Source organism: Equus przewalskii, chromosome 25 (assembly GCF_037783145.1).
Source record: "Equus przewalskii isolate Varuska chromosome 25, EquPr2, whole genome shotgun sequence".
NCBI lineage: Eukaryota > Metazoa > Chordata > Mammalia > Perissodactyla > Equidae > Equus > Equus przewalskii.
The window spans coordinates 43,263,060-43,272,374 of record NC_091855.1 but is presented as its reverse complement, the minus strand read 5'-3'; positions in this window follow the sequence as shown (position 1 = coordinate 43,272,374).

Sequence of the window (9,315 nt, the reverse complement as noted above, 5' to 3'; positions counted from 1 at the left end):
TGTGGAAATGTTGTCTTTGGGGGAAGGGGTTACAGATGACAGGGTGGCCCCAGAATGTAAAAATGTTAGGCAGACACATGTTGCCTAGTATGAGGTTCAGGGACGGAGGTGGTTAACTTTGACTGCCCTAAGTCTCAATGTGCCCTTCCCAGGGTGCACGCAGGTGGGGTGGTGATAAGCAGGTTCTAGAAGATGATGAGAATGGGTGTGTCAGACAACGTGCGTTCCCTATATCCACGTTACATGTACTAATAGACAACCGTCCATCGTTCCCGTAGGATTTTCGTGTCAAGCTGCTTTTGGATGGTATTTGTAAAGCGTGCGTTATGCTCTAAGTAGAATTCTGTGATATCTTGGCATTCCATCTCGCAGTTCAATACCATATCTACTTAGTGCTATCCCACGTGGAATCATCTTTCCTTGTTCCTGCTCAGGCAAGGCGATGTTGGAGGTGGTTGCTGTGAGCAGTAGGTAACAGCTGATGGGGGAGGGTGAGCCTAGGCCTTACAAGATAAACAGCTGAATAGGCAAGGACCCTGCCAGGCGCAGTGACGGCTAAATCAGCCTTCCGATCCTAAAATTGTGGTTTTGTGTATGAGGAAGATTGGCCCTCAGCTGCCACCTGTGCCTGTCTCTGTTTTATGTGGGACGCCACCACAGCGTGGCGTGACGGCAGTGCTGGATCCACACCCAGGATCTGAATCTGCAAACCCTGGGCTGCTAAAGCAGAGTTCACAGAACTTAACCAGTACACCACCAGGCCAGCCCCAGGTGATTTTTAAAGTGGATGGTATGTCCATACAGGGTCTGGATCCTGAGCCTGACGGCTTAATGGGAGGGCAGGGAGAGGACTTGGGATCCTATGTACCATAAAGGGTGAGTACCCTGGTGCTCAGTAGGTGCTGAGTGCCTCGTAAATGCCGGACACATTTAATCCCAAAAATCCTCTGAGGCAGAGTTGTTAGTCCCCTTAGACAAGTGAGAGGAATTAAATTGAGGTGTCAACATTTGAATCCAAGTTTCACTGCGAATTGTCTTTCTCCTCTTGTGCTGCTTTCTGAAAGACATTCCCCACTGGGAGGAAGTGTGCTGTTTGCCTGGTAGAACTAGGGATTGAATGGCAAGAAGACAAAGGGGGATTTTCTTTCATGTTTCCAGTGTCTAGTAAGGACATTGAAGATTCTATTCCAATCAAGAACAGGCGTTTGAGGGACCCAACAAACTGACGACCTCCCTATGAACCATCTCCTGACTGAACACGGCCTGCCCGCGTAGCTGGGAAAGCATTTATGGCAAACAGAAGGGTCCTTACTGTGTATCTGGAACTGTCACCCAGTAACCCCTAGGCTAGAGAAGACCACCAAGAAGAGGGATGCCCAGGGCAGTGGCTGAGAAGTTGGGCTGGAACACGCGTGAACACCGTGCTCGGGGTGTCCTCCCACGGCTCCGGGAGTCCGTGGCCTACTGAGAGACCAGTGCTGCTTCACACCTTCCGTAGTCTAGTCCTGTCCTGCCGAGGAGGGTGGGAGATAGTGAACTTGAGATCAGTGTAGAAAACCAATAGGGTTTGTGTTAGCAACACACAATCGTGAATGAAATCTGTAGAAATTCATTCACGATCACACTAAAAGTGAGTGTGACTAAAGGTTTTGCAAGCCCTGTACACTGAACTAGAAAACGTTGCTGACAGAAATCAGAGACCTAGATAAAGGGGAGACGCAAGGCTCGCTGTTGGAAGACAGCTCATCCAATGTGTGGGTTCTCCTCAGAAGCTTCGTGTTAGGAAGCCAGACGCAAGGCTATGTGCTGTCTGATTTCGTCGTCGTAAAACTAGAACAGGCAAGACTCTCAGAAGGTGGATCAGTGGGTGGCCTGGGGCCGCGAGTCCTGGTGGGAGTCGGTGCACCTCCTGCACCTCGTCACTGCATTTGTATAATTGCAGGTCTGACGTTTTCTAGGTGGTGGGCTTAGCAGGTACCTGGCATTTAACAAGTGCTCACCAATCGATAGCATTTACTCCCGAGGACTCTGATGTCTGCTCCGAGAGACCTTTCTTCCCTGTCCTGTGAACTTCCCTTACACAGAGTCACTTCCACCACATATGTTCTTCTTCAGTGTGATACCCTGAAGCCCTAGCCTAAGCCTCGCCTCCTCCAGGAAGCTTTCCTAGACCACTGCCCTCATTGTCTCTTGGTCCTCTGAACTTGTAGTAATTCCTACCAGGCATATAGTCATCACGTTTTTATTGCACACCTACTAAGAGGCAGCCCAGTACAGTTCAGTGGGGCCACACAGATGAAATCGGCCTCATTGGGGAAGGTTGGCAGAGCAAAATGAAGCAACAGTAGCCACAGTGAAGGCTGTGGAGGGGCTCGCTGCTGGCGGGCAGGGTTTGGGGAAGCTTGGCTGCTGACCTGAGTCCACCAAAGAGGGAAGTGGGGAGGCTTCCCAGGACGAGGGAGAGGGCGTTGCCAGCCAGGACGTGCTGGGTCTTGGGAAGGGACATGTGGGCAGTGTGAGTGACAACGGAGGAAGCTGGAGGGTGGAAATTGTTAACTCCATGTGCCTGGGGCCAGCCCGGTGGCGCAGCGGTTAAGTGCGCATGTTCCACTTCGGTGGCCCAGGGTTCGCCAGTTCGGATCCTGGGTGTGGACATGGCCCCGCTTGGCAAGCCGTGCTGTGGTAGGCATCCCACATAGAAAGTAGAGGAAGATGGGCATGGGTGTTAGCTCAAGGCCAGTCTTCCTCAGCAAAAAGAGGAAGAGTGGCAGTAGACAGCTCAGTGCTAGTCTTCCTCAAAAAAAAAAAAAAAAAACTCCATGTGCCTTGAGTGTTAGCCACAGCCTCTGAGCTGGATTGGGCCTCTGCTCTGCAAACTTACCTGGTGGGGAGGCAGTAGCCCATGGTCTGCTGTGGGTGGCCTCTTCAAAATACTGGAGCCTGTGCCCACCCCTTGAGAAATGTCCTTAGTATCAGGAATACTGAGGCAATTTCTAAGTCAGTTCCACCATCTTGTTCCATGAAATTGTCTCATCTTCATGCCAGGTGCCCCCTTATTCCATTGTGGCCCACGCCATCTCATCTTACAGATGGGAAAAGCAAGCCCCAGGGGGGTGGACGGGGGGCCATCTGGACTGAGGGAGGCCAGTACGAGGACATGTGCACATCAGCTTCCGCAGGCCATCTCCCCTGCACCCCCGGGCTGGGGTCTAAGGACGGATGTCCGCCCTCCCCTCGGCTCTGCTTGCAAAGACAGTTTAGGAGGAGCCGGGATGACCTGTCCTGAGTGTTGAGAATAGAGATGTTTGTTCACCAAACGTTTGTAACAGTGTCTGGCACGTGGCAGGTACTCAAATGTTTGTTAGTAAGTTAGACTAAGTACTTGACAGTTTACAAACACTGTAACTTACAGTTTCTCATTTCTTCTTTTATTTTTTTAACATTTATTTTGGAGATTTCCAAAACACATGCAAAAGTAGAGGGAGACAAATAATAAGTGTTGACGAGGATGTGGAGAAATTGGAACCTTCAGACACTGTTGGCGGGAATGTGAAATGGTGCCACTGTGGAAAATAGGCTGGCAGTTCCTCGAGAAGTTGAACGGAGTTACCCAGGATCCAGCGATTCCACTCTAGGTACCTACTCAAGACAAACGACACGCATGTCCCCAAAAAGGTGTACAGACATTTTCATAGCAGCAGCATTCATAAAAGCCAAAAGGTGGAAACAACCCAAATGTCCATCAACAGATGAACAGATAAACACAACGTGGCAATCCACACCATGGGATAGTATTTGGAATATTGTAGTATTGCCAGAGAAAGGAATGAAGTACCGGGGCTGGCCTGGTGGCACAGCGGTTAAGTTCGCGTGTTCTGCTTCGGCAGCCCGGGGTTCACCGGTTCAGATCCCAGGTGCAGACATGGCACCGCTTGGCAAGCCATGCTGTGGCAGGCGTCTCACATAAAGTAGAGGAAGATGGGCATAGATGTTAGCTCAGGGCCAGTCTTCCTCAGCAAAAAGAGGAGGATTGGCAGCAGATGTTAGCTTGGGACTAATCTTCCTCAAAAAAAAAGAGGAATGAAGTACTGATTCATACTCCAATATGGACAAACCTTGAAAACATTATGCCAAGTGAAAGAAGCCAGTCACAAAAGGCCACATATTTACTGTATGATCCCATTTATATGAAATGTCCAGAATAGGCAAATAGATAGAGACAGAAAGTAGATGTGTGGTTGCCATTGGCTGCGGGGACAGGGGATGGGCAATGACCACTTAATCACGAGAATAGAGTTTCTTTTTGAGGTGATCACAGTGCTCTAAAATTGGTTGTGGTGATGGTTGAGTTACTGTGGTTACACTAAAAATCACTGACCTGTATTCTTTTATTTATTTACTTGTTTACTTACTTTTTGGTGAGGAAGATTGTCCCTGAGCTAACATCTGTGCCAGTCTTCCTCTATTTTGTATGTGGGACGCCACCACAGCCTGGCTTGATGAGTGGTGTGTAAGTCCACACCCAGGATCTGAACCTGTGAACTGGGCTGCTGAAGCAGAACATGCGAACTTAACCACTACACCCCAGGGCTGGCCCCGACCTGTACTCTTTAAATGGATGAATTGTATAGCATATGATTCATATCTCAATAAAGCTGTTATTTAAAAATTGCAGAAGGATTATAGTGGTCCCTCAAAAAATTAAACAGAATCACCACATGATCCAGCAATCCCACTTGTGTATATTTACTCAGAAGAAGTGAAACCATGGACTTGAAAGATGTCTGTGTCCCCATGTTCATAGCAGCATTATTTACAACAGCCAGAAGGTAGAGATAACCCAAGTTTTCACTGACAAATGAAAGGATAGACTACATGTGGTATATTCACACGATGGAATCTTATTCAGTATTAGGAAGGAAGGAAGTTCTGACATGCTCAACATGGATGAAGCTCGAAGACGTTATGCTGAGTAAAATAAGTCACAGAAGGACAAATGATTCCACTTATATGAGGTCCCTAGAGTGGCCAACTCCACAGAGACAGAAAGAGTGGCAGGGGCCAGGGCTGCAGGGAGGGACAATGGGGAGTTACTGTTCAACGAAGACAGAGTTTTCTTTTGGGAAGATGAAAAAGTTCTGGAGACAGATGGTGGTGATGGCTGCCCAACAGTGTAAATGTAGTTAACGCCACTCAGCTGAACACTGAAAAGTGGTTTAAATGATAAATTTCATGTTATGGATCTTTTAACACACACACAAAGAAGGGAATTGTTTTATGAGCCACATACACATCAGCCAGCTTCAACGGTGATCATTATGGGATCTCATTTTAGTTTGGCGTCTTCTGAGGAAGGTCACATTATCAATCCCTTTTGACAGAGGAGGAAACTGAAGCTCAGAGCGGTCACATGGCAAGAGGTGAAACCATGAACGGAAGCTATCTTCCAGTCCCCAGATTGAATGTCCATGGACCCTGGCTTCTCCCACCAGCTTCCCCATTCAAAGCGTGTGACTGGCTGAATCTATGTCATACAGCTGTGTCCCAGCTGCAAGGAAGGCTGGGAAACCAACTCTCCAGTCCTTTCATTCCTTTTGCCTCCCATCTGGCCTCCTGAGGTAGGGGTGACCTTAGAACACAGGTTGGCAACTCAGAACTGACAGATGCCCCTCACAAGGCCTCCTCGTGCCAGAGCACCTCTGCCTGGGATGGTCTCTCTCTTTGTTTTTTAATCATGGTAAAATATACATAACATCCAATTTACCTTTTTTTTTTTTTTTTTGAGGAATATTAGTCCTGAGCTAACATCTGCCACCAATTCTCCTCTTTTTGCTGAGGAAGACTGGCCCTGAGCTAACATCCGTGCCCATCTTCCTCTGCTTTATATGTGGGACACCTGCCACAGCATGGCGTGCCAAGCGGTGCCGTGTCCACACCCCAGATCCAAACCAGTGAACCCCGGGCCGCTGAAGCGGAACGTGTGCACTTAACCACTGCGCCACCAGGCCCCAAATTTACCATTTTAAGTGTATAGTTTAGTGGCATGAACCACATTCAAAATGTTGTGCAGGGCTGGCCCAGTGGTGCAGCGGTTAAGTGTCGCACGTTCGGCTTTGGCGGCCCGGGGTTCGCCGGTTCAGATCCCGGGTGCGGACATGGCACCGCTTGGCAGGCCATGCTGTGGTAGGTGTCCCACGTATAAAGTAGAGGAAGATGGGCACGAATGTTCGCTCAGGGCCAGTCTTCCTCAGCAAAAAGAGGGAGATTGACAGCAGTTAGCTCAGGGCTAAACTTCCTCAAAAAAACAAAACAAAACAAAAAACAAAAAGATGCAACCATCACCACTATCTAGTTCCAAAACTCTTTTTACATCCCAAACAGAAACCCGGTACCCATTAGGCAGTAACTTGCCTGGGATGGTCTTCATGCCCTCTGCACCAGGCCAAATCCTCTCACTGTCTGGCCTCAGTTTACATGTTGCTTTCTTCAGAAAAGCCCAGGCTACACTCCCTGCGTCCTCTCCCTTTCTGCATGACGTTTCTCACCATTGTCCAGCAGTGACAAGTTTATGGTCCGTCTTCCTGCCTCTCTGCTGCCTCTCCCCCTGAAGGAAGGCATGTGTCTGGTTTGCTCGCTGCCAGCCCGGTGCACCTGATACATATTTGTGGATTGAATGAGTACCTGGTACATACAACTGATATTTTTCCCCTTCCTGTGGGGATGGAAATTTGTTTAAATAATTTTGTATTGAGCCGGCCCAGTGGCTTAGTGGTTAAGTTTGTGCACTCCACTTCAGCAGCCTGGGGTTCGCCCGTTCGGATCCCAGGTGGGGACCTACGCACCACTTATCAAGCCATGCTGTGGCAGAAGTCGCACATATAAAATAGAAGAAGATGGATGTGGATGTTAGCTAAGGGCCAATCTTCCTCAGCAAAAAAGAGGAGGATTGGCAGCGGATGTTAGCTCAGGGCTAAACTTCCTCAATAACAATAATAATAATAATAATTTTGTATCATTTAGGAAGCTTTTGTTCCCTTTTCTAAGCCTTCAAGATCTGCTCAAACATTTGAAAGTGTGATTACAGATTATTCTTCCATAGGAAGGAACATCGTTTCACCTCCCTGGGAAGAACATTCCAGGAAGCAGGGCTTTTCGTGAGTCATGGTATATTAATAGCACCATCAAAATCTGAACAAAGATTCCACGATGAAATTGCAGAGCCAACTAGCTGAGCACATTGTCTGCCAAGTGTATCTGTCTGCTTGGAACAGACGTCATCTTCTTATGACAGCACCTTAGGGCCTCAACACTTGACCAGCGAAAGTTCTAGAGCTAGAAATGTGGTCCAAAAAGAAGCACTGTGGTTGTTTTTTTAAATTCCAGATTAAAAAAAAACTCTAACAAATCAGAAAGAAAAAAATGATAAATCAGCTACCCACTTTTTTTGAGGAGGTGGTGGGGTGAGGAAGATTGGCCCTGAGCTAAATCTGTTGCCAGTCTTCCTCTTTTTGCTGAGGAAAATTGTCCCTGAACTAACATCTGTGCCAGTCTTCCTCTATTTTTTGAATGTGGGACGCCACCACAGCATGGCCTGATGGGCTGCGTGTAAGTCCACACCTGGAATTGAAACCTGCAAAACCCAGGCTGCCAAAGCACAGCGTGCAAACTTAACCACTACACCACCGGGCTGGCCTCTACTACCCACTTTTTAAATAGTTGAATGGATGAAACCAATAAAAAATTTCACACTTGAATACCATTCACTGTGGATGTAGAAAATTATGCTATTTTGCACTTCTCCTTTTGATAAAACTGATTTGTACCACCTGTAAGCAGTCCCTAAAGCCTATGGCCTGAAAGTGAGCAGAACTTTGAGAAGATGCCCAGCCTCACTGGTGCTCATGAAAGAGAAACCAAGCACAAGGAGATACAATTACACCTATCAGAAGGGCAGAAATCTAAGTCTGACAATACAAATTTTGGCTAGAGTCTGGCAAACGGGAACTCTTGCGTCCCCCTGGTGGGATGTGAGTTGATACACTTCCTCTGGGGGGCAGTTTGACACATCTCATGAAGGACTTCCCCTTCCTGGCGCAGACTAGAGAAAGTCTTGCCCACTTGCCCGAGGAGAATGTGCAACAATGTTCTCTGCAAGACTGTAGAACGGAAAATTTGAAAATAGCCCAGGTGTCCCCAAACAGGAGAATATCCTGGTAATTCTAGTGCATAGGAAATACAAGGGAAGGGGATAGAGGGACAAGCTAAACAAGCTTGAGGAAGCAGCTGGACAAATCCAGAAGATTCTGCAGGATATTTGGCTTGGCCTCTTCCCCAAATCAGTGCAATTAAAATAAAACAAGGCAGTTGTAGGTGAAAAGAGACGTAAGGGACAAAACAATGTCTTAGCCTAAAGCATGGGGCATCATGGGGCATCACCAGGCATCATGGGGCATTATGGGACGGGGGGAGCGTGGCTGGGTCTGGGAAAGGCGTTCCACCCGGTTGGTAGCAGGCACTCCAGCATTCTTGTCTGGGGCTCCAATTCCTCAATGGACCTTTCATTTCCCTCAATATCCTACCTTTTATTTCCTTAGCTCTTTCTTTTTGGCTCTCCATTTTCCTTATTTTACTTTTTCATTTTCCATTATGCGAATTTCAAAGGTACACAAAAGCAGAAAGAATAGTATAGAACCCCGTGTGCCCATCATTGTCCCCAGCCAACCGGTCATGGCCTGTCGGGACATCCACACCCCGTGTAATGCCCGCCCTTCCCCCAGGCTTTCTGAAGCAATTCCTGGATTTTATCATATCAGTTCATCTGTGCGCATTTCATCTTTTCCTTTCCAAATATACTCAAGGGACTTGGTACAACAATTAAATGCGCAATTAAAGCCAAGACAGGATGTTCATTCTTGTCACTTCTATTCAACACTGTCCAGGAGGTTCGAGCCAGGGCAGTTAGTCAAGATGAAGAAAAAAAGCCATCCTGATTAGACAGGAAGGAGTAAAAATTATCTCTATTTGTACATGACATGATAGAAAACCGCAAGGAATCCACACACACATCTATTAAAACAACTTCAACAAGGCTTCAGGATACGAGATTAACATACAAAAATTAATTGTATTTCTACACTAACAATGAACAATCCAAAAATGAAATTAGGAAAACAGGGGCCAGCCAGGTGGCGTACTGGTTAAGTTCCTATGCCCCACTTTGGCGGCCCAGGGTTTGCAGGTTTGGATCCTGGGTGCAGACATACACACTGCTCATCAAGCCATGCTGAGGCAGCATCCCACAGAGAAGAACTAGAA